The following is a 26,712-nucleotide window of genomic DNA, read 5'->3' on the forward strand; positions in this document are numbered from 1 at the left end:
GAACACATGTCAATGAAATAGAAATTTTAAATAAAATTCTTAAGAAAAAAATGTAACTTATAAGTAAAATCTCTCAAGAAATATAAAACCTTATGTATTTCACAACTTGTATATACTCTTAATGGAAACTGAGAGTGGTTTAAATTTTAGAAGCAGTTGTGAAATGTCTTTAAAATATTCATACACTTTTATCTACTAGTCTCAATTCTTCGAAACTTGCCTAAGAAATTGTGCCTAAATGCACAACCTTGTGGCACAAACATATTCCAGAGTTATTTATACAAAAATGAAAGGACTGAACCAAATATAATATGAAACTACTGTTGAACATTTAAGGCAATAGAGTCAAGTGAGCCAAAAATTCATGTTTTTTCCACTTATTTTTCCATTTATTTTTTATTTGAACATACATTATAAATGTCCAGCCACAGAGGCATTAGGTCAATAAATTATGGTGTCATAGAATGGAATACAATGAAGTTTTTAGAAATGATTGTGCTGAGGTAAATGTACTGAAATGAAAAATGTTTTACAATACCTTGTTATAATATGGATTTTTAAAAAGGATGGGGAGAGCTTGTAAAACACATACAGTGTGCTGCCATTTGGAAAAATATATGCTCCTGTGTATGGAGAGAGACAGATTTCTATAAATATAGAATGAAATCTAAGCAGATAAATAAAAAAATTTTTTTGGGGTGGTAGGATCATAGGTAATTTTTACTTTTCTCTTTGGCTAAAGCAAATCACAAGGCCAGCCTAGATTCAAAGGGTAGGGAAACAGATCCCATCTTCTGACTGGAGGAAAAGGTGTGGATCAAAATGGTAGTAGAGAATTGAAGCCTCTTTTCTAATCCTCAGGAATAAACTTCAGCAGGCTGTAGCATTACTCTTGGAAGTTATATAAGAGAGTTTAAACACTGATAAAATAAATGGTCCCTACCATGAATCTATTTACCATTGAGAGGCTTTATACCTTAAATCCTGAGATCTGGCTCCTAATGAGATTTTAAGATGATCAACACGTTGACAGCTAATTTTTTTTAATTATTAAAATGGTATGAGTCTCTCAACAATAATTTTTAATGAAGTCAGTTGTAGTCACCAATCCTTCATTACTCAGAGTTAGTGCCAATCAACTCTTTGGTTCACTACAATAATCACATTTTAAATTCTGTTCCTTTAAATAATAATTGAATAATATCATAACATTCTGTAACACTTTATAATCTCCTGATATACATTCCTCTATCAACTGAGTTTTAAAAGGAAATTCTAAGTGAAATGGGCTGTTGATAAGGTGACCTTAAATCCAGATACATGAAAAGTTCTTGATATGTGGCTTATAGTCATTGCTCACTGATGCTAAATAATTTTAAACAAAGCTCTGACAGTCACTAGAATCCTGTATCTAAAGATAGGATATATAAGAAAGAAGAAGAGATTTGAGTCCCTGAATCTGCAGTGTCAGAATTAGATGCACAATTTTGAATTTAAAGGTATGGTATTTGTTGTTATATAGAACTGAGATATTTTGCAGAAGAAAGAAATATTCTTTTATTCATTTGATATTTGTCAGTTACAGTGTTTTTTTATATTCTTGCATCAGCTTGTTAGGGTCAACTTCAAGGACCTAAGTTTTATATGCATTGTGCCTTATACACAATTATTGTCCAAAGGAATCACGGTTGCATCTAGAATTGCCTGGGGGTAGTTAGGAGAAAAAATCAGCATGAGTTATAGGCTCTAGTCTAGAACAAAAAATCAGAATCTTGGGAGTGGGGCTTAGGCAGTGATGTCTTTTTTTTTTTTTTAATTTTAGCCTTTTAAATTTTTTTTCAACGTTTTTTATTTATTTTTGGGACAGAGAGAGACAGAGCATGAACGGGGGAGGGGCAGAGAGAGAGGGAGACACAGAATCGGAAACAGGCTCCAGGCTCCGAGCCATCAGCCCAGAGCCTGACGCGGGGCTCGAACTCACGGACCGCAAGATCGTGACCTGGCTGAAGTCGGACGCTTAACCGATTGCACCACCCAGGCGCCCCAGCAGTGATGTCTTTAAAAATCTATTTCAATGAGTCTTCATGTGCAGCCCTGGGTTGAAAACTACTGATTTAGGCAGTTGGGAAAACCTGAAGGTCCTAGACAGTTGACCGACCTCAGCACTGATGAATTGGGGCCTTTGATACCCTTAGATAGACAGGAAATTATTTTGAAGAGCTTCACCCTTTTGTATAAGTTCTCTTGATTGTATTAGAGGGAAATATAAGACCAATAGGGGAAAAGGGACAAGATCAGGATAAGCTGACAAGGCACAACATCCCAGTAAATCAGGTCAGGATTCAGAGAGAAACCCAGCTTTATAGGGAAGCAAGATTAATAAGAGCAAGACCAAGAATTATTTGCTGTGATGCTTAAAACAGAGCTTCCTATTTCAGTGGGCAGAATTATTGCCACTCTGGGGAATCACAAGCACAAATCCATCTATTATCAATGCAACCCAGTTCTAAGTTCCACTGGATTTAGGGCTGATACTACTGGTAAATCTTATTTATCAGTCCTACAGTAACAATTACTTTTTAAGCCATATTGCTTTTGAAATTGCAGTGCATTTGTAGTCAATGGATACACTTAACATAGCGTTTTTTATTATTATTACTAAATTGATGGTCTATCTTAAAATTTATGACATCCTAGATTCAGGAACACATGGTGTTTCCAGGGTTCTCTAGACTAGCTCAGGAACTGGACCATGGGCGAGAACTGACATTAGAGTTAGCTGTGAAGACTTGGGGTCATTGAAAGGAAAAGCAGACCAGAACTGAAATTATAGATCTTCACACAATCAAGGTGTTGAAGACGACTGCTTCTGGTTCTCAAAAGCTTATGCTCTACTATGGGAAACAGTCTAAGAACATGATATACCATGAGAATGTTGTCTAGCAAATGTAAGTGGTTGATTCATGAGACAACTTTTCCAAATGCTCACACCCTCTGTTGGTAGTAGGCAGTCAATATGTCTCTGCCCCATCACAGAGTTTTGCTTATGGCTTTCAAAGTAACTTGGAAGGTGTGGAAAGTGGTGGAGTTTCACTGTCAAGTTCTATAGAACACACTATATGCTCTAAAGCTCTAAAAATTTAGAGGATTGAGATTGAAAAGAACTATGGAGGACTAATGAGTTGGAGTTGGGGCTTAAAGAATTTCAATAGGTTACGACAGGGCTTTTCAAGGGCTAATAAATGTGAAAATCTTGAGGGGGGGAAAGAGCAAGGTGCACTCCTGGCACAGTGCATTGTCTGGAACACTTCCTGATTCAGCTCAGGAAGTCCTTATTTGGTTAATCCAGGGTTAATTTGCAAAAGCAAACATCTCTTCAAATGGTTGAAAATGTGACTATATGCTTCTCTCTGCTTTTCCTTCCTGACACAGAATTGGAGCCTAAGCCTCCCTGAGAATTTTCGATTCATGCCAACGTATCTTAAGTATAGAGGCTCATTTCTCATCTTGAAAATCTTGTGCCAGAAAAGAACTCCCACTGGCTTCCAGAGCATTTCTGGCACAAACAAACCCCGGAGGGTACAGAGCAGGATGAGCAGAAGGAGAACTGTGCATGTCTCCCCAAAGCCTGACAGGGCAGAGAGAAGGCTCTGGTGCTATTCCCCTCAGGGGGAAGAATCCCACACACTAAGTATAATTTCCAGGCAAGTCAAGTAATGGGGCAAAATTAAATTGGACTCTCCTTCTGTCTTAAATCTAATTAATCTTCCCCTGCCATGCACTCACTCCACTAAAATATGGCACTAAAATTCCAGCACTTTAGTTTGCACTTTCCAGCAGCTTTTTGTAAGCAGCAGTAATCTGATCTTCTAGCTCATGAAATCCTAATATGGGGCTGACTTAGAAAAGGGAAAATATTGGTCCTCAGCAAATGTGTACTGAGAGTTTCAGATGCCAAGAAGTAGTATCCCAGGAATAGAATAATAATATTATCATTATCGTCATCATTATTAAGGTTGTACTGAGAATAAGAAATCATCCATTGTGTTAGTTGTTAGTGGAATTACATTCTCCATGTACACACTTAAATATTTCCTGGGAATGATTTGTAGAAACAGCATTGCTTAAAGCAGTCTATAACTGTTGGCAATTCATATTTAATTCTGAATTCGTTCTGGCTTGTTTTTTTGTTTTGTTCTGTTTTTGTTTCTGTATACAGTTAGGTGGCTTTGACCTGCTATTGTCTTGGGGGAAGAAAAGTTTCCTCAAAATCAAAATCAATCTTATCGAAACCAACCCTGACTCCAATATATCTTATAGCTTCAGGATAGAAATATACAGGATTGAGTTAGTTGAACAAGGGTGTGTTTTAGTATTTCTTTAGAACTAAGTTCTTACTAGAATCTTTTCCTCCCTCTCAAGTGAGGAAATCCCAGATAAAACTTCTCTTGTATTTACTTGTTTTGTCCATGCCAGAACTACAAAAGGAGAAACTGTATTCTGGCAACAGTTGTCCTAAGAGGGAGACATTGAAAAATAAGCTAGCATGTTGAAACACTTAGAAATATACCACAAATATTTATGTATTATGGGTTGTTTATTTGTACATGTACATATATATGTTTATATTATAATGATAGCACAAGAGCCAAGATTCTTGCATATTATAAAACTTAGATTTATTACCAACTCTAGTTTTGTGACATTGACTAGAGAGGATGGACTAGAAATAATCACCTCTTTAGCTTTAAGTTTCATCATTTTATAATTTATATATATCCTATCTGATTGACTTAATAAGGTGGAATACATGATCAGGTCACATGCATGCTTTTCTTTCCCTCCTGGAAGCCATGTGTGTGACACTGTATGCAGGGGTGAATTTCTAAAGGATTTTGTGCATCAATAATTGCAACAGGATGACGATTGATGTCTAGGTATGTTTTGAAAGGACAGGAAATTATTTTATGCTTCTTTATATTTTTATATTATTTATTTAATTGCTTTCATTATTAAATTGTATACAGAGTGAGGGAATAAAGGAATGAGTGAATGAAAAATGTGCTTATATCAAACAACATGTATAAATCTAAAACAGTCAGTAAATATTCTAAGCCCTGAAGTTCATACAGTCTCTGTTATAACTACTCAACTCTGCCATTTTAGAACCAAAAAAGCTATAGACAATGTATAAACAAATGATTATGGCTGTGTGCCAATAAAGCTTTATTTACAGAAATGGTCTGTGGGCCATAGTTTGCTAGTTGCTGAACCGAAGCATCAAGGGCAATCCTTTATTTTCACAGTAACTGTTTAACTTACAGATATTTGGATGATTTGCAAGACTTCCTTGGAGGGTCAGCTCAGAGGAAACTCTATTTATCCGAACTGTTCTATTGGTAAGCTATCGATACATAGACAGTCTCTAGGATGAGGCAGCCTTTAGTACTTTTCTCCTCCCTGTCAGTAAATTCCTATTGGCCTTGCTGCATTTTATGTGCCCTTCCCATTTCCAGGCTAAGTGAGGGAAAGGGGATAGATGGCATAAGAGGACATTGAATGTGACTGCAGGCATCCCAAATAGTCTACCCATTAGTCACTTTGGATTTCCAGCGGGGTGAATGCAGCATTCATTAATGCCCAGAGACAGCCCGGGCAAGGTCCAGACAGTCTGCTGGCAGAAAGAAAGCTAAAGGCAAAGGAAGGCCTGTGTCGATTGTCGTCTGTAGTTATGAGCCTGAGAAATAGTAGCTATGAATCAGCCTGTCTGAGGCTCAGCTGTCTTTATTTGCAACAGTAAGGAAGATAATATTTTAAAAAGCTTTTAGGAATAAAATGAGTCTTAACCACTAGAGAGAAGAATCACAGTCTGCAGCTATATTGCTTCAGGGCCTAATGATGATTCACTGTAAAATTAGACCAATTAAGCACCCTCCCCCAATTCTGTAGTCTTGAGTGAGTTAGATAAGATCATTGGTTCCTTTTGACTCATGCAATCCTAAAATAAAAGGGATCTCAGAAATTTTCTGGTTATGGAGTTATGGGATGTTAGAAGCATAAGACATCTGGTCACCCCTTTTATTTACAGATGAGAAAACTGAGTCCCAGTGAGGTAAGTCATATCCAGTGATTCATAGCTAGTGGGTGGTAAAGGTAGAATATGAACCAGCACTCTTGATAGATTGATTGGTTCATTCATTAAGACAATTATTATTCATTCAACTAATGTAGTTTACACATTGGTTCCCAAAGTGATTTTATCAGAGAAGCCATTTTGGTTTTTCATGAGGATCAGAGAAGACCAGCATTCCCCAGAATCTACTTCAGGAAATGCTGTAATTATTATTCTACACCTTCAAGCCCTTTTAACTCCACCCACACATCCACTTTACAGGTGAGGGAAAGGAGATCCAAAGAGTCTAGCTTGATGGCTACTGTGTTTGTCTGCATATTAGAATGACATAGGGATCTTTTTAAAGTGCCAAAGCCTACACTGCATCCAGACCAATAAATCACAATCTCTAGGGGGAAAAGCATAGGATGCCACATTTTTTGAAGTTTCCCAGGCAATTTCAGAATGTAAATAAGTTTTGGGAACCACTGGGACAGGTGATCTCTTCTTATGTTATACCTCATGTAGAAGGACTCACCATCCTTTGTGGAAAAAAATGATTTGGGGACATCAGAAGAATTGGAGTTATACTTCTCTAAAGAAGGCCCCATCTCATACATACACACACACACACACACACACACACACACACACCCCAAAGATTGGTCCTGAAGAAGACATAAACCAATATAGGTGAAAGTGCTCTAGGAAACCAAAGGAGTTATATACTATAGTACTGTTTTTATCTTAGGAGACATTCAAACTTCAATTAGGTGTTGATGTTCTTTTGTCTATTTACTTGGAAGAATTATTCAGAGATTCAAAAATTGGTAAATTTTCTAAAGCACTTAAGCTTTGAAAGTAGGACTAAAATTAGTTACTGATTCTCCTGATATTTCTAATATTGCAGATGTATGATGGCATTTTAGTGGGAGTCTTTCTGTTGTACGGTCCTAACTTAGCAGCCCACCTGTACTGTCTTTCAGAAAGCTTTACCATAGATGATGTTCAAAGATTGTAGCAGTAGTCATGGTTCATTCACGCTTTATACAAAGTAATTTACTCATGCTTTCTTGAAAATTAAAGCCTAAAAACCATTTTAGAAGGAACTGTATTTATACTATATTTTAAAATTTAAAGTTATATTGCAGATGTATCCAATCAAAGATGATGCAGGACTGCCCCCTTTAACTCGATGCTTTCACATAAAAAGCCTATTACCACATTCCACTGAAATACCATATACAATTTTTTCTTGAGTTTTCTTTATCAAATCTATTCCTATCAGCCTCAACTGGGCAGTAGGTGACTTTGGTATAATAAGTTGGAAGATTATGATATATTCAATGTTTCTGTTTTAATAAAATTCCAAATGCTTTTTTAAGGCGGTTGTTTCTGGTTGCAGTTTTAGTGTCTTCAGACCTCGCTTACTTTCTTCAAGTCAAAATGAACTTTCTAGTCCTTGCTACCCTGGCTCATTTCAGCTTCCACTATTTGTGTTTACATTTTTGGCTCTATCTTATTTACCTGAGGCTCACCCCCTCATCCCCTTAGATCCTCTATCCTTCCAGGGGTAAGGCAGAGCAGCAGAAGCCCCCTACCCCAGAGTTGTTCATCTAAAACCAGTTAACTGTCTTGACACAGTCAAAATGCACTCTTGCTCCTAGTGACTCAAAGCAGTGTAGCATTGTGAGCACACTATTCTTACTGAGATTGTGTTTAATTGGGGTTACTTTAAGAGATTATGGAAGGAGCTAAGTAACTCCCACCTCCAGCCATCCCCAGAGTATTCTCTCCTATAGAAGTGTGGAATTTAAGGCAAAATAAGATCTTTTTCCTGCTCTTTGGGTGTCTGGGTGGCTCTTCCATATTCTTACATTCAGAAATCTTGCTTTCTGTAGGAAATTGTTTTGTGAGATTTAGGAAAGAAGAGCCAAAAAATGCTTGATCTGGGCATGCCTAGGTGGTTCAGTTAGTTAAGAACCAGACTCTTGATTTCAGTTCAGGTTATGATCCTGTGGTTTATGAGATCAAGCTCTGTGTCAGGCTCTGTGCTGATAATGCAGGGCCTGCCTGGGATTCTCGCTCTCCCTCTCTCTCTGCTCCACCCCCACTTATGCATGCATGCATACATGCTTTCTTTCTCTCAAATAAATAAACTTATTTTTAAAGAAATACTTGCTCTGAAAACTGAAGGACTGAGTCAATAAGAGAATAACTAGAACCTTGATTAAAAAAATTTGAAAGCACTGAAGATCTCTTTTCTTGTAGTGACAGAGCTATACAAATAAACAGGTCATGATGTTCCACTACAGTGACAGAAATACCACTTGAAAATCCTGGGAAAGTGACCACAGGAAGAGCTCTGCCCCCCAAAATGTCACTCAACTTAGGAGAGGAAAGGAAGAGAGGGAAGATGTGCTGCCCTAACAGGAGAAATGAAAAGGATGGATGACAAGTCCTAGTGTTTGCTTTTGTGAAACCCAAGACAGCATTACATTTATAAAACTTTCTCACCAATCAAAACAGACAGGTTGTTTTTAACCTTCAGTACATGCAGGCAGCCTGGGTATTTTTATCCTGTGGCCAGTAGATGCTGATCATAGAAACCATGTATCCTCAGGTGCTTCTACTTCTGGAGCATTGTTCCTGGCCTATGTTAACAAAAAATGAACAACCATCATATATTCCCATGGGAGAGAATGGAAAAGGACAGGAAGGAGAGAGATTGAAATGCATCACACTAAGACGACAAAGATAAACAAAAGAATTTTCAAGTGATATTTCCACCACTGCAATGGAGTGCCATAGGAGGGTCCCTGCCCTACCTGCCCCAAGAGGAAGAAAAAAATTAAATGAAAAAACAAGTCAGGAAACCCCAAAATATTAGAAAACATAACTGTCTTCTGCAATAAGAAGTGAAGTCACCATCTGCTTATTTTCATCTATTTATTGCCACTAGGACAATAAACTATGTGTCTTCAGTGTTTGGGGATTCGTTTTTCATGATAGCTGTAGCTCTTCCCTTACTGGCTCAGTCCTTTGGTTTTCAGAACAAGAACTTCTTGGCTCTTCTTTCCTAAATCCCACAAATAGAAACTGAGGGACTACTAAGTGCCAAACAATGAAATGGGTGAAGATCAATTCATGAGATGTATCTTTACATGTAACAAGTCAAACACCTCTGCTCTTTGTTTTTAAGAATATCCATACTCCCGGCGCCTGGGTGGCTCAGTTAGTTAAGCATCCAACTCTGGATTTCAGCTCAGGTCATGATCTCACAGTTTGTGAGTTCAAGCCCCGCGGCAGGCTCTGTGCTGACAGTGCAGAGCCTGCTAGAAATTCTCTGTCTCCCTCTCTCTCTGTCCCTCCCCACTCATGATCACTCTCTTTCTTTCTCTCTCTCTCTACAATAAATAAATAAAAATTTAAAAAATTACCCATACTCCTCATTTTAGAAGATAATGTCAATGTTTTTATGACTGTTGCTTCCCTGCAAAACATTTTGAGCCATTTTCTTTCATGAGTGTGGAAAACATGACTGAGTATATGAGGACACTGGAATATCTCTTTGTGACATTATTACCAAAATATTGCCTGAAATTCTGATTCCTCATTTTCTATGAAGCCGATGGTACTTGTTTTCTGTTGTTTCTGTTTTCGTGTGTGTGTGTGTGTGTGTGTGTGTGTTCCTAGATTATTCACCGAGGAGTCATATTTCTTTTTATCATCTCGGGCAGTAATATTTGTTACTAGAGAGAAATCTATACCAGGCTCAACAAAGCAGGAATGGTGACTTCACTTCTTATTGCAGAAGACATATTCCATGTTATGTTTTCTAATACGTCTGGGTTCTATACTTATTTCTTCATTTATTTTTTTTCTCCTGTTGGGGTCACATAGGGCAAAGAACTTCCTATGGTATGCATAATAATAACTGATGCCCTTATCACTGTCCTGGACTTTTCTTTCACCCAGAATCCTTTCTTTACTTTGCTGCAAAGAAACTGATTGAAACTCCTCTAGCAAAATATGGCACCTGAGAACTGACAATACTAGAAACTTTGTCTAACTCCTCTTATAGTGGCCCTGATTTTTTGGATAATCAGCCACTCTGAACTTTCAAAAGAGATACAGCAAACCACCGTGTGAGTGTTGAAGGAGGACAGGAGGGTCTAACGCACGTGTCTCACTATCTGCTTTCATCAAAGATCCCATGCACATGTTGTTTTTGTGATACATTTCCATACATTAAATGGGAAATAGCCATCAAAATTAATGTGGTTTCTTGCTGGGGTGTATGAATTTAAGTGATCTGGATGTGTTCATTCATTTATATAGCAGTTAGTGACTGAGGACCTGGGTGCTAGGCACAGCACACAAGGAGTGGTTCTGCCTACGAATTAGCAGAACACCCTCAGTCTATGAGTCTGAGAAAAAATTACAATATTTCTAGAATCATAGAGAGTACCTTCCCCAGATCTGAAATTTAATTAATGTGGAACCATAAGCAATGGACTTAATTTCAACGGATCTCAATTTTCTGAGAACGTAATAAAGAATCAGGCCCAGCTCACAGGGATGGAGTAAAACTAAATGACATACTATATGTAGAAGGTCTGGAAGAGGCCAGGGGATCAACAAAAGTTAGATCCTTTTCTCTTGGTACGGTTTGTCTTTCTATGCCCTAAGCGATAGGACCCACTTCCATATCCCTCCATTTGACCTTATTTTGGTCAAGAACAACCATGTGGAAAGATTCAAGTTTCCTGGAAGCAAGACCCATTGGCCTTCACTTGCCAACAGACATTTCATTGCCTTAAAAGGAGCTCTGTGCAGCATGAAAAGGAGAAAAGGATGCTGCTTCAGAGCAGGGTGAATTTACTGCTCTCTGCTCCCTGTAATTTAAAGGGTTAATTTGCTTTCATGTTGCTCCTACTGAGAAACACTGTTATTATGATGCAGGTTCCCACAAAAATAAAGAGAGAAGCTTTTTCAAAGCATAAACTGGAAAGGCCACAGTTAATTTCCATGAGAGTCAAGAGAGCAAAACTTTGGGCAAGTCTTTGAAAATTCACTTGGGACAGTTTATATCCAGGAGACGGTGCTTAAAAGACAGGAATCCCATACCTTGAATTCACTTTCCCATGAAAGCCTGCAGAAATTACTGCAGGAAACAAAAAGCAATTTACCTTTACCCTAACCAACCCTCCCTGCCTTCTCCAACCTCCTCTCTCCTACTCCATCTAGCCCACTACCTGAAAAATTCTAGCAGTAGGAGGTAACTTGCTTTAACTCATTGCTACTCCAAGTGTAGTTCATGGAACTGGTAGCTTTGGCTTCACCTGAGGGGTTGTTAAAAATGCAGAGTCTTGGGCCCCACCCAAACCTACTTATATTTTCAGATCTTCAGGGATTCTTATGCATCCCGGAGATTGGGGAGCAGGCCTGGAACTGTCATCAATGTGGAAGGGCCACACAAGGCTTCATTCTTAATCTTAGAAATTCTGATCAAAGCCCTGTTTATTATGCATCTTTTATGTCTATTTTCCTCTTGTAAAAAGGAACAAAGGAACACCATAACACCAAAGAAACTCCATAACACCAAACACTTCATGTGGAAAATTTAGACTCTAGGAGTTTTAGAACTATGCATTGCTTATCACTGACCTTATATTATGTTTAGGCCCACTGAAAACCTGCACGTACATTCAGTGGCATTTTGACTTTATAATGTCATTGTCTAATAAGAAGTGTATCACTTTTACTTATGAATAACACAGGCCAGCTTTGAAAAACATACTCTACTTTTGTTTCCTTAAAATAGCAGTTTAATATAAGCCTCTGGATAAAGTAGACACTGTTTGGCTGACATACACTGTATTAAGAAAAGGGTGAAAAAAATCCATATAAAATTTAAACACAGTCAATTGTTAAGGATACTCCAAAAAACTCCAAGACCTGTTTGTGTGTTTGCTTAATTTGTTTTGTTGTTGTTATTGTTGCTTTTTAAACTAAGACATGGATGTGGGATTAATACTGTTGAGCATGCAAAATATGCAATTAATGTCTAATATAATTATATCATGAAGTATAATTATATCATGAAGTCATGAATTTCTGACTCATTTGTAAACATCATTTATTAGCAGGTAGATGTTGAGCATCAGCCATATGCAAATGATGTTACAAGATCCCTTGAGAAATATGAAATAAAGACATTTTGCTTCATAAGCTTCCTGTGAGTAGAAGAGATTAACATGTTTATGGCTTATCATTACTCACCACCCAAGAGAAAACCCTATGAGTGACACAGGGAAAAGGGAGCAATGAGAAGTAGAAGATGAATCTGGTCAGGGTCACGAGGAAGGCCACATCACTGAAGGGATCACCCAAGAGAGGTATTAACCAGAGACACAACCTACTGTCCATGCCATCCTTACCTTCCTGAGCCTATACATCATAAGCCCTATATGTTCCTTCACCCAGGAAAGGGTGCAGCAGAGAACCTTCTGGTTGGATTAGGGGCAAAAACCCTCTACTCCTGAGAAATAGGAGAAGTGAGTTGGCGGACATGGGCTGTGACCCCCTGACAGGCACGTCCCTTCACACTGTGGCATAATGTGGCCCGGTATGCTTTGAAGGTCTCACATGGCGGTGGTCTTGACATGTCTTTCAGTGGACACTGATTTTTATCACCAATCCATAACAAACTATTTTGCCGACAGAAGGAAAAGGAGGGAGGGGCCATGGGAGAGGAGTGGGGTAGCTGATAACAGTCTGCATTTAGAAAGGGTTTAGAAAGATCAATATAAGCATACTTCTGTGACCACATCTGGCTGCCAGCTAGCTATTCAGGATTTTTACGTGTACGTAGTGGGGGACTGAAATCATCCCTTGTGCTTCTGAGTTCCTAGGAATTAAAGAGAGCTCACACAGTCACAAAACAAACTTGTAATGCTCTATGTTTATATCAGTTTATACATGCATAAACAACTGTCAAAGCTCATGGAACTGTATATCTTAGATCTGTTCATTTTACCTCACGTAGATTATATCTCAATAAAAACAAATAAATTAATTAAATGACTTAACTGGGAGGGGATGATGAGAGCAAGAAATGGGTATTATATGAAACATGATTGACCTGTCATTCATAACTAACTATTAGGACTGAATGATTGTGAATACATGGGGGTCTCTTTACCATTCTTTCTTTAAAACAAAAAGGCAAGGAACTGGTCATTTTAAAGTCAGAAGACTGGTTTGCCTTTACAGGGGAGGAAGGGATAGCATTCAAAGCAGGCAGAAGGGGAACTGGCAGTGTCTGCTTATTGACACCTGGAGGGTGGTTACAAGGTTGTTTACTTTGTGATAAATCAGTGAACATATATCATTGTTTTCTGTATGTATGTTACATTTCACAATAAAAGTTTCTCAAACATCTGTACCACAAAAAACACCGTAAAATACATGCATATAAATTAACTAAAGGATTATACATTGCAAGCATTTCTAGGTGCTGTTTTGTGCATAAATCAAAGTATCCAAGACAGAGATGAATATAAATCCCCTACCCTTTAAGAAACAAAGCAGATGAACACTGGGGAAGGGAAGGAGAAATAAGATAAAAACAGAGAGGGAGGTAAACCATAAGAGACTCTTAAATACAGAGAACAAACTGAGGGTTGCTGGAGGGGAGGGCGGGGGGGGGTGGACTAAATGGGTGATAGGCATTAAGGAGAGCACTTGTTGGGATTAGCACTGGGTGTTATATGTAAGTGATGAATCACTAAATTCTACTCCTGAAACCATTATTACACTATATGTTAACTATATTGGAATTAAATAAAATGAAAAAATAAAACATAAATAAAATAAATTCCCCCACCTGTCCCCCCAGTTTTTGCGCTGCTGCTTGTCTCTAAGAGAATAGTTAGATGCTCAGCAGTCAACCAGAGACTGGAGACAGCTTAAAATATTCCACATCTTGGGATGTTCCGTAGCCTGGGCTCTCTAATCAGACAGTTTCATCTCCTTCCTTGTAAACAGGAGCCAACAAGCATTTTCTCACTTCAGTTTAAACAAATCCAACCTGTCCCAAGGCCTTTGCACTTGCTGTGGCTTTTGCCTAAGACTTGGCTCCCACCGAAACCGGACGGATTGGTTACCTCCTCAGTCACTTGCTTCAGGACCTGACGGAAATCATACTTTCTCAGTATGAGAACCTAAAATTGCCACCAAAAAATTGACATTTCCTCACTCCTTTCTCTGCTTTGATGAATGTCAACTACACAAGGGCAGAGATTTTCATCAGTTTTGTCCACTGCACCCTACAATAGTACCTGCCTGGCACATAACAGGTCCTCACTAATTATTTGCTGAATTAAGTGAATAAGAGGAGAGGTTGGAGTAGATACCAATTTAAAAAAGAAAATCAGTCTTTGGCATAATAAATTCATGTTTAAAAATGACCTTGTGGCTAAAGAGTCTATTTTATACTACTCCATAATACTTAAAAAAATTTTTTTAATGTTTATTTATTATTGAGAGACAGAGAGAGACAGAGCATGTCCATGGGAGGGGCAGAGAGAGGAGGAGACAGAGAATCTGAAGCAGGCTCCAGGCTCCGAGCTACCAGCATAGAGCCTAACGTGGGGCTCGAACTTACAAACCGCAAGGTCATGACCTGAGCCGAAGCAGGACCCCCAACCAACTGACCCACCCAGGCACTTCTACTCTAAAATACTTTTTACTATTTATTTTGTAATTGCTGTAGGTAGAATACATTTTGCATGTTATGGATTGTAGAGCCCAACCTAGGACCCTTTTTTGTACCATGGATTTAATCAGAACTCGTATGTTCTGAATTCCAAACACCACCATGGGAAACAGCCCTTGAAACACGACCTCTTAATGTGTTAGGACTGTACATCAAGCCACCGCCAGGTCAAGCTGTGTATTCCATAGGCACTACCCATATTTCTATTACTGTAATCATTACACCAGCTAAAGAACATATTTTAAAGCTGATATCCTGCTGTTGTTATGAAGGGAATTGATTCTAATTTCCAGTTTCCTGAGTTTTTCTTAAACATTTAGTCTTTGCAAGAGAAAAAAAACCTCATGATGAAAATTCCACACGTTACTAGAATTACTTCACAAACAGAACACTCTTGACTTTGGAATTCCCCCCAGACTCTGAATGGAGCTTACCCATACAGAAAACCTGAATTCATTCTGAAATGGGAGGAAATAAGGGGCAAAATGTTATCTTTGAGCTATGACATTTGGCTTCCAGTGGAAATACAAAATGGACACACATCAAATGTCAAACAAGCTGATAATGGACAGGAAGCACCACTGTCAACACAGCGAGCCCAACCTTCACTGGCAGCAAAACCCTGGATGAAATGCAACTGTTCTAACCTCAAGTCACCCAGGGCATGGGCATAACAGAACCTGCAGGTAAGGATGCAGGATCACAGTGCCTGAGGATCATAGCACATTTCACAGATAATAAGACTGAAGTCTGGCCAACAGGGAAGGCCCAGTGTATTTATCCATTGTTGGGAGATGAGCAAGGCAGAAACATAGCCCCTGGTTCCAACTCTTCCCTGGCTCCATTATCAGGAAAACAGGACAATATAATACAGACATAAAATACTGAAACTTCCTCTTTGCCATAATTTTGAATCTGTCCTGGAACAGATTTGTACTGACATCAGCTCCCAGTGGGTCTAATATGAAATTTATCTTCATGGCAATGTGACCCTTGGCTGCCAGTAGACTAAAAAAATATAGCAAACAATGGGGCAAATAAAGATAAAGAAGTTTATGCAGGACAAATGCTGCATTTCCTACATACAGTTTTATAATCCCCTTGTCCCATGAATGAATAGGAAACAAGTGGATGCAGTCAGCCATTAGGAACCTACTGTGTTATCTGCACACTGCTCATGGTGATAAAGTAGATCATCTTGCACAGATTGGAACAGGATAACTAACTGATACTGCTATGAATAAATGATGTGTGATACATACATGGTGTGTAGGCAGGGACTGTCATGAAATGCTTCCTTCACCTCACTAGCTTTGTGCACTGAAGACCTTATTCTGTTTTCACACTCAGGCCTCCTTAGCTTTAGGGTTCAGGAAATGATTGTGTGCATGCACGTATTTGTGTGTGTGAATGATTTAAGATTTTTTAAGTGTCACACTTATTGTCTTGCTTAGCCATTCTTTTTAAACACAAGTCAGATTTTAATTAAATCACATATGTTTTGAACTCAACACACATGTATATTTTACTTTGACTATCTTTAGGTTATAGTTTAATAACTTTGGTCTTATTTTGCCCTAGTGCGTATTTTGGCTTTCCCTATTAATGTCTTACATTTATACAGCTGTTTTCAAAGCAGCTGTGAAATATATTTAAAATTTCTTCCCAAGGGGAAGAAGCTTAGTGTAAGCAATATCGAAAAAGAAAGGGTAAAAAAAGACAAACATTCTTCTATGGAGTTCTGTAAGTGTATTTCAGATATACCAGGAAATCAGCTAAGCTAAGCAAACACAGATATTTTATGTAGCAAGAACAAAGTAATAGCCCTTTTACGTCAATAAATCACTGTCATAATTGTCCTAAAGCAATTTGATTTGAGGAATAGACTTTGGGGAAATCCTCCTTCCCAAAATATCCACCTTATCTGGCTTTTCCTGATTGCTGAAATTCCACTGTTTGAGAAGGCTGCTATGAAGCCAAGGGGTGCAAATATATCTGTGAAAGGAGGAGCCACTGAAATATTTACACTTCAGGGTGAGGTGTTTAATCAAATGTGATAACTAACTGGGATATGTTTTTCTTGTGAAGTACTGATTTCCAAGAGGGAAGGGGTGTCAAGATAGTGGTGGAAAGACCTGACAGTGAAGGTAAGAAGGTGTTAAAGACAAAAGTCAACATCCTCCTAACATGTAGAGGAGTATAAGTTTTAGTCCATGGGTCTGTGCAGTTAAACATCTGCCCTGAGAGTCTCAAAGTGGAAATTCAATATGAAAGAATCATGGGATGTGGCCCCTTCTTCCCACTTGCCTGAGCTTCCTCTTTACCCCAGAATTTCTGAAATTAAACCCTGTTATTAAAAAGATGTGCCTGATGGAATTGTTCTTTGCATATGGGTAAGGAGGAGGCAGAAGGAAGTTTGAGAATTTCTATTCAAGCTTATCTGTCACTAAAATAATTTGAGCCCCAGTGGAACACTGCCAGGAATCAGCTCTATACCTCTATGAAGAAAGAAAGGGGTATTGCAGTAGTCAATTTCAATCATTTACATGGATAGCTTCCCTCCTTTTCCCAGTCTACCTGTTCTCTTCTCCAACCACATACCTGCTACCATATGGCCAAGGAGAATACAGAGTTGCCCCAGCCATGGGGGAACACTGGATCTTGTCTCAGAGAAGGGCAATGCTGCAATTGTGTGGTGGACAGATCAGATGATAACTGTTCCGGAGCTGTGGGCTTAGGGTAAGTGGATTGGCCTCCTTGAGTCTCTAGGAATCCATGTTTAAAGGGAGATAACCATGTACTTCAGAATTTCAACCAACCACATGTTACCTTCACAATTTTACTATGGTCTATGAATGACAAATATAATTACTTATACATTTCTAACTTCCTTTCTTTCATTTCTTTGACCCTGAAATAAAAACCAAGGTCACTTTACACCTCCAAAGCACTTACCACAGTTTTTAATTACGTTTATTTGTATGTCTGGCATACTAGACATGGTTAAGAAATAATTGCTGAATTTTACTTGCTCAGTATTGTCAACGAATAATTGTTTTGTTTTGTTTTCAAAAATTTAAAACATGGCTCACTTACAAATACAGAATGAACACATGTCAATGATTTCAACTCCATTATGTGGGGTCCTGGACCATGGAAAATTAGTTTCAAAGAGAAATAGAGAATCAGAGGTTATAATAGGCATTTGACAAAGATAGATTAAGATGTCTAGGTTAGACATAAAAGTGGTTAATATCCCACAGGGCAATCAAATAGTCACCTTAAGGTTCCATGTTGTAGTGACTATCACATCTGCTTTACACAGAAGATTCTGGGTTTGACTCTCAGTGGGACCAAAAGACTGCCTATATTTCCATGCAAATGATTACCTTTGGGGTTATCTTTCCTACCAGGCAGAAGATTCTTACATCCTCACTAGATGAAAACTAACATCTATCATTGCCATTAGATGTTGAATCTAACAGTGGTAAAGATCATGCCTTTAATTTTACTCAAATTAATTTTATAAAGAAACTTTATGCCATACACACAAATGGGAAACCAGTATGATTTTCTACCAAGCCAAAGAAACATCTTAAAGTTGGCACTACAGGATGGTATCATGTTCAACAGAAAGATGAAAGCAACACATAAAGGTTTCTTTAATCTATGCCCTTACTAAGCATAGGTTTTAGAGCTGCTAGAGGTCTCTTCTGTCAGTCAACATAAACCATCACAATGAATACTGTGGTCTGCCAAAGACTCTCAGTCTAGACACTGTTCTCTCTTTCCTCAAAAGGGAGAAGTGGTAGAGATGTGTTGAAGAAATCCTAGCACCACACAGAGACTTTCCTCATGACAATTAGCAGGATGCCCGACCACCAATGAAAGGTGAGCAACCACCTCACTAAGTGACTCTAACTTTTTTTAGTAGCATGTTTGTTCTACATGTTGGGAAACACAGGGCTGGAGATGATGGGTAATAACCTTTCATGCTCTAACACTGTTTTTCTTATGGTAAGAATAGCATTCCAGAGAGGAAAGAGATGTTAATCTGAGCTTCTAATCTAAGACTTTGGAGGAAAGGTTCAGACATAGGGACAGAAGTTAGAATTCATGACTCCTAACTACATTACAGGTCTACTGCCAATCTAACCATGAATTCTCCTAGAAGAGATTAGGGTATCTTTGTTCCATTTCCATTCAATTTTATGTCTGGGTTGATCAGTCTAGTCAGAACAAGACTGTATAGGGTAACAGGACTGAGTGGCTTCCAAGATTGCTAGGAGTCCTGGTAGGCAGTACTAGAATAGCCTTAGTAAGAATAAACTAGACCTGCTAGGCTTTTGCTTCCCATCTCCACCTCTTACCATCTTGGGTAAGTTATTTAACCTCTCTGAACTTCAGTTTAGTCATCTGTAGAATGGGGATAGTATTCAGGCTTCTCTCACTGAATTACCATGAAGATTAAATGAATAGGCACAAAGCACTTAGAAGAGGAGCTGGCACGTTATCAGTAGTGTATAAATTCAAGCTGCTTTGTGATTGTCCTGCCTGCCTTTTAGATGTTTCCATTCTCCTCTCACTCTCACCCTGCAGCTATTCTTGTTGGTTTTAGGAAATAGCATTTACACAGTAGACAAGATCATATTCTCCACATGTTGGCAGAGGAGCCTGGCAGAGAGAAAATCCCCAGCTTGACTTCAGAATAAAGTCCAAATGGATTGGTTTTTTAAAGTAAAACAGGACTGTTTAAGCAAAGAACTCCAACCAGCATTTGTTCCTGTAAGACCAAATGATGGTAAATGAGCTAGAACTTGGGAGCACAGTAAACATGGAGAAACTGATTGAAGGCAAGGCAAAACAGTGAACCAGACATCACAATGGAAAAAGATTTTAATGGAATAAAAAAAATAAAGGGAATTTAAAAGTTGTCCTTGAATAAGAAGAAAAAGCTTTAGGGATCACTAACACATGACTGTTAGGTACCTTCTGTAGGAAACACCAAGATTCCGCAATCAGGTAAATGTTCCAAATGGTTCCAATCCAGATAATAGCATTAAGTTATTTGGATATTCATGATGGAATCTTCTGATTTCTACCTGGTGATTTTTAAGGAGTCAATTCAGACAGATTTTCTGGTGTAAACAGAGAGGCTTTCTCTGTTTCAGAAACTTCTTTTGAAAACCATTTGTGGTATGATTCTTATGTTCAAAACCTATGGTAGGAGCTTCCCTCAAGGAGTTTGTAATCAAACGAGTGAAAAACAGACCACATGAATAATAGGAATATGAAACACTGACAGAGTTTTGTCATCCATTTGTTATCAGACTATGACTCTGGAGAAAGGAAGTGGCTAGATAATAGGAAGAAAATTCTGACACTGTTTGCTGGCCGGATGCCACTTTGTTCAGTTCTGGTTGCACCATTTTAAGAGGGAGACCCATGGAGTATAAGATGATGGTTGCAGTAAACCACAGTGGCAGTTGTGACACTTCTCCAGGGATAAAATAAAGAAGGGATCTCTGAAATCATGAGGCCGGCAAATCAGGAGAATCATGGAGAATATCATGGGAAAAAGTGGATTCTTTGTATCTAGTGCCTTTCCAGATCAACTGGATGGAAATAATGAAGCAGCTTTGAGCACATTGTGAGAGTGTAATAAATCATGCATGTTACTGAAAGTGGAATAGGTTATATTTTGAGATAGTGAGCTCTTGACCACTGAAAGCATTCAATTAATTTCTGGATCACCACATATAATGGTTGCTAACCAAGTGACCCCTACCTAGGGAACACTTGAGTAGTTACTTCCTACTCTAGTATTCTGTGAATAGTAAAATTAAAACAATTAAAATAATTGTTTATTTAAAAAATTTTAAGAATGCATTTCTTCTACAGAATGACACAGCCAAATGTCATTTTGTCCATAATCAGCCCAACAGATTTAGACCCAAATTCTAGCCCAGATCCTTCCTAATTAGGCTGTCATTTCATGAAAATATGTCCTTAACCCCTTCAAATGAAAATTATAGCCTCCTTGTTACTCTCCCTCATAGCATTCCTTTTCTCTTCCTACCATTATCACAATGTGTAATCATATCTCTACCACTTGCCAAAAGCTCAAAAAAAAGGCATGAAACACTGAATTGTTCACCTTTGGATACTAACTACCCAGTGCCAGTGACAATGAGCAGCACACTAAAGGCATGCACATAGTTGTTGAAATGAATAAAAGAATGCAAGTGTCTGCCCTTTGGTTCCAGTTTTTCCTACGAAGTGGAGATAAAAAGTATCTGCCTTCAGAGGTTTGTTTTTCAAAAAGTAAGTGTATGTGTGTGTACACATGTGACTGTACTTATGATCAGCATGCATATGATAATATGTCTAAATGCACACTGCATATGTTTATATATATGATATCTGAATTTCAACTTCTATATGTTGTGGCACATAGAATGCATCATAACATGAAAATTATCATTGGTTTATTATTATTATGGCCTCCCCACCAACCACAAACACAATATTGAGGGTGCTACCTTTGTAAGAGAACGGTGGGCACCAGGAAGTAGAGACGTGAACTCAAGTTCCCACACTCAAGGTTCTGTAAATCCAGTAGGGAATTCAAAACCTGTAAGAAATGGTGATAGTACCAGATGCAGAGATTCATTTATTCACTCAACAGTGTATCAGGCAAGAAGGATACAAAGGCAGATTATACTTGGAGCCTGCCCTCACATATCACAAAGTCTGATACAAAAGATGACATGGAAATGTCCATGTTCTAAGGTGGTGAGATGAGAGCAAGAAGAGAACAGATTAGAGTGAAAACTAAGCCCAGACTTTTTGAATCTGGGGAAACCAAGGCAAGTGATACTTGAATAGAAACTCAGATCAAGGACTTATAGGAGACAGGGCTATAATTCAAAACATACAAACATGTAGGAACGTACTGGTGTCTACAATATTGGCACCTCCACACCAGTTGATAAGTCATTGCCCCATGCCTCACCCAAGAATTTAGCACCCTGCTCGCCCAGTCCTTCCTGTGGAGCCATACCCCAACAAATCAGCTAGCAAGGGGTCCATTACTGGAGCTGCAGGAGTCCTTCAGGACCTTCCTTGTGTACCACGCTTAACTGGTCTCTGCCTGAGCATTATCGTTTATTGATTATTATCCTTTTCAGGAGGATTTGAGAGTGGGGGGGGGGTGAAGGAAAAGGGAAAGCTTGAGGAAGAAGGGAAGTATATAAAAGTAAGAGGCAATGTGGTTTGAAATCACTGAAGTCGTATGAGAAGGCAAACAAACGGGTGAGTGGGCTTAGGTGCATCAGATGATGAAGAGCAAACTATTACACAAATAGGACCCTGGCATTAGGCTATAGGCATTGACATTTACCACCTTCTAGCTCTACAGCCAAGGGCAAATCATTTGACCACACTAAGCCTCAACTTCCTCATCTATATAATGGGAATAATGGGGGCACCTCACCTCACTGTGTAGTTGTGAATATTGCCATGATCCATCACAAGCAATAAATACAGAATCTGAAACAGAGAAAGCTATCACTACGATTACGATTTAGTGGCTCTATTCTTAATGCTTTACATGTACCATATAATTCAACCCTCAACATCTGAATGCATTATTGAAAAAGATGGTAACCTCCAGGATGGATGGGTTTCTGACCCTGAGTTTGTGCTAAAGTTAATTAGGTCCATTATTACTCTGAGAATCATGGGTGTTTAGCTGGGCTGACACAGCTTTGCTGCTATGGCAACATAGGCCTTCTTGATGTCCCTGCCTGATAATTTCACAGGCAATGTTATAAAAACTGCATGACCCTAACCCAATCAGAGCACCCTGATAACAGAGAGGTACAGACAGTAAGGTATCAACAGAGCTCAAGAAATACTGTATAAACAATGAAGAAAAAGAATTAGCCTTTAAAAAGTAGCTATGAAAATGCCACAATAGCCATAAAGGCCATTTCTAACTCACGTTTTCCATATTACAGTTTGGACTTTGTTTTGCTTCCTTCAATGGAAAGATGTTAAGAGGTTAATTTCAAAATGAAAAGTAGATGCAAAAGTGAGCAGAGAGCAGAGATATGTCCCAGGTTAGTGCACACAAGGAAGACTTCCTTGATAAATAGAGAGAAGAGAACGTCTTTGGGAGGCCATATTTCCTAGAAGTCTTCTTTTCTGCTTTTTAAATTCCCTTCCTCAGGTAGCTGTATCATATAACTTCACATGGCATCCCATCAGACCTCATACTTGTGAAGGAAGTTTTCCTCTAAACCCCTGTGATTCCCCTGACTGCTGTTTGAGCCTGTCAGATTAAATATGGATGGAGACTCTGATTTCTAGTTATACCCGGTCAACACAGTGTTCTCAGAAAATGGTGGTAATATCCAAAGAGAATGGACTTCCCAAGTGCACCTGCATTTGGAGATAGCTGGCTCCAAGACTTCCATCTTTATTGGGATCAAGTTAATTTAAAATACAATGAAATCCCAGCCCTCCATCAATAATAGCCTGTTTACTCTTAGGAGACAGATCTGATTTAACCTTTAAGGAAACTCATTTTGGCTTTCTTCCCTGTCTATTGATTTTTTTGTTGTTGTTCTCTTCCACATTATTGGATAGGAATGATTAGAGTAATGACCTACTTACCTACCTTTCTTTTCTTTTTTCTTTCTTTCTTTTTTTTTTTTTTTTTTTTTTTTGTTGGAAGAATATGGCTATACCCATGTCAGTGATGGGAGTTGATGGTAGCTCAGCAGTGGGGAGTGCATGAAAAGACTCTAAAACCCCAAGTATGGAGGCAACTGAGCACCTCAGTTGGTTAAGCGTCTGACTCTTGATTTTGGCTCAGATCATGATTTCACGGTCTGCGAGTTCAAGACCCACATTGGGCTCTGTGCTGAAAATGCAGAGCTTGCTTGGGATTCTCTCTGTCCCTACCACACTCACGCTATCTCCTTCTCTCTGAAAATAAATAAATAAACTTAAAAAAAATGTTTAAATCCCCAGGTATTGTCATGATATAAGTGGAGGTCTTAATTCAAGTACTAATTTCACCTCTCACAGATTCTATGCTTGTTTATGATCCCTCCTCTCTCCTGCCTTGCCCTGGAAATCTAGGATATTTATCTTCCCCCTGGACTCTGAGCTTTCTACCTAGGGCAGAATTCCAACATCACTCACCCAATAATGGACACATTTCTTTTCTCATCCACCATCCTTACCATTATGACATATATCCAAACATCTGCACACTGCCCCCAATATATCCACCACTCAGCAATTAGAAAGGATTAGGGTGACTCATTCTATGAAGAGTAATTTGGTTAGTGTGACAGGGATTTGCATTTTAAAGTAAACAATACTCAAAAGTATGTGACATTTAAGACATACAGGGGAGGCTATTGTGCAAGATATTTTGTATGGGAAAGTGTCTGGTGATAAGTATTGATCCAAAGGGAAACGTAAAGTGGGCACTTACTGTGTCAGATCAAATAAAAGGTATCCTGGTTAGTTACTGTGGGCCTAAGAAAAAAAGTGAAGTTAGTAAATTCAGAAGAAACTCTGTCAGTCAGGCTTTGTGGAGAGCCAGAATGCCCACTAGAGAAGGGAAAAGAAGCAGAATAGTGGACTGCTTTGCATTTGTCTAGCCACAGTTATAAAAGGAGCTAAGAACATAGTTTGAATCTGAGCAGAGTGCCTGTCAAGAGTGAACTATACACTCTCACTGATGATAATGGCCTAAAAATGAGAAAATCACACCCAAAGGAAGGAGGCAGCAATCAGAGGTACTGCTATATACCCAGAGGTGGGACTGAGCCCCACGGCCCAACAGCTCTCTACAGAGACCTCTCTTCACCCACCACTTCCTTTCCACTCACTGCTGTTTCTCATGTCCTATATGTAGCTGAGTGATTTCTGAGTGGGGAACAAGCTCTCATAGCCTTTTCCTTTGAAGCTCTGCACATGCTGGTTTGGATTCTAACTAACCAGTACCTGAGCACCTTTGTGGTTTTGCCACCAAACAGCTGTATGACCAGAGTCACTTAATCTATTTGGACGTCATCTATAAATGAGGGTGCTGGACTAATGTAATGAAGGAAACTAGGATTCCTTCAATATAGGATATATGTTATATTTGACAGATTCTGCTGTTTAGGAAGTAAAAATACTTGAAAAATATTTGAAACCCATAGATCTGCAGTAACCAGATCTATGTGACAAACCCTGAAGTGGTCCAAGAAATTCTGCTGCTCTGACTGAAATATGTCTTTGGCCATAATGATTTCTGGATCATTGGAATTCACTTTACTGTAAAAATCAGACTTGAACCAGGTCACCTGATACGGTGCTGCTATGATAGCATCCAAAGAAGCAAGCACAGGGACAACTGAGAACCAGCAGTACTAGGCAGCAAGAGAGAGAAACTGAGGCTAATGATAAAGGATTTATCTTGATTTTCTAAACTCATAGGGGAAGGAAGAGGTTTCAGTTCACACTAATAAGCAATAACGCTAATTGGTAACCTTTTTATATAGTATTTACAGTGTGCCAGACAATGTTTTAAGCACCATACATACAGGAAAGTTCATTTAATTTTCACAGCAACCCTATAAAATAGGTATTATTATATCCCCACTTTACAGATGAGGAAACTGATGCAGACTAGTTAAGAAGTTTTCCCACAATTATGCAACTATTAAGAGATGGATTTAGGATTTCAAACCAAGAATTCATATCTTGATTTGACAGTGGACCATTCACTTCTAAATCTCCTGGTCATTATATTATGAGGCCAGCAAAATTTCTCCTAGATGTCAGTTCCCTCAAGATCAGGCTATTGAGCTTTCAGACTAAATTCCCAAAAGACACTAGAAAGAATCTGGATTTCTAATTAATCTAAGGGTTGGCAGGATGTGTGAAATTAATGAAAAGAGTTCTGGTAAATTCCATTTAACTGTTTCTGCTCTTTTAAGTACCTTGGCATGGGAAGTGCTCATAGAGAAAACCATTTTACAAATTGGTAATACACTGAATTTATTAATGCTTTTAACCTTAACAAGCACCATCCTTCAAAGGATTCCCTTTGGACAGAGATGAAAACTGAGGCCAGAAGGTTGCAGTTAAGTGACTTATTCGAGGTCCAAAGTAAGTGATGTCAGAGAGGGATCAAAACTCCTATTTCCTGATTTCAGACCAAGGATTTTCAAATGAGACCAGATGGCTCCTATATTTCATTTCTCTCTGTGTCTTCTTCTTTTACTCTCCTTCAGAATTTCAAATAAATTTCATCTCAGCATTTGTGTAAGTTGGGATCCCCATGGGAGTTCAAGTCCAGGGTAGTTGAAGTGAGTGCCTAGTTAAGGCAAAGGATTAAACAATCATGTCACACAGATTCCCCTACTAATGCCTCCTCTCTCAATCTCATTGTTGCTGTCTTGACTTACAACTTCATTAATTCACCCCTAGAGTGTTGCCTCTGGTTTCTCTGCCTCTATTCTTCCCCTTTCCAAAATCTATGTCCCTGCTACTTGCAATTTTACTTTTTTACGGTTCGTTTAAAAACCTTTTTAAAATCTTCATGAGTTTCTATTATCCTGAGGGTTACTCCATAAGTCCTTGGTGTGTGTAAAGACACTTGGGGTTCATACACAAGAGAAATTTCTGCCTGTACTTCCTTGTATGCCAGGCAGTCTTTGTGGATACTTTAACAACTATAAGCCTTATAAACCTTCTGAGAAACACTATACATTTTAGAGAAGTCAGTACAGTATCACTATTAAGGATA

The 26,712-nt window shown here is 38.6% G+C and overlaps 1 long non-coding RNA gene across 1 annotated transcript in view; it reads left to right on the plus strand.

The window, feature by feature from the left end:
* Positions 1 to 26,712, plus strand: part of LOC128311158 (uncharacterized) — a 136,734-nt gene that overhangs the window by 36,976 nt on the left and 73,046 nt on the right. The window contains exons 3-4 of the long non-coding RNA XR_008289216.1: positions 5,325 to 5,399; positions 18,694 to 18,785. This is a non-coding gene — a long non-coding RNA (uncharacterized LOC128311158). The remainder of the gene's footprint in view (positions 1 to 5,324; positions 5,400 to 18,693; positions 18,786 to 26,712) is intronic.

Source organism: Acinonyx jubatus, chromosome A3 (assembly GCF_027475565.1).
Source record: "Acinonyx jubatus isolate Ajub_Pintada_27869175 chromosome A3, VMU_Ajub_asm_v1.0, whole genome shotgun sequence".
Taxonomy (NCBI): Eukaryota; Metazoa; Chordata; class Mammalia; order Carnivora; family Felidae; genus Acinonyx; species Acinonyx jubatus.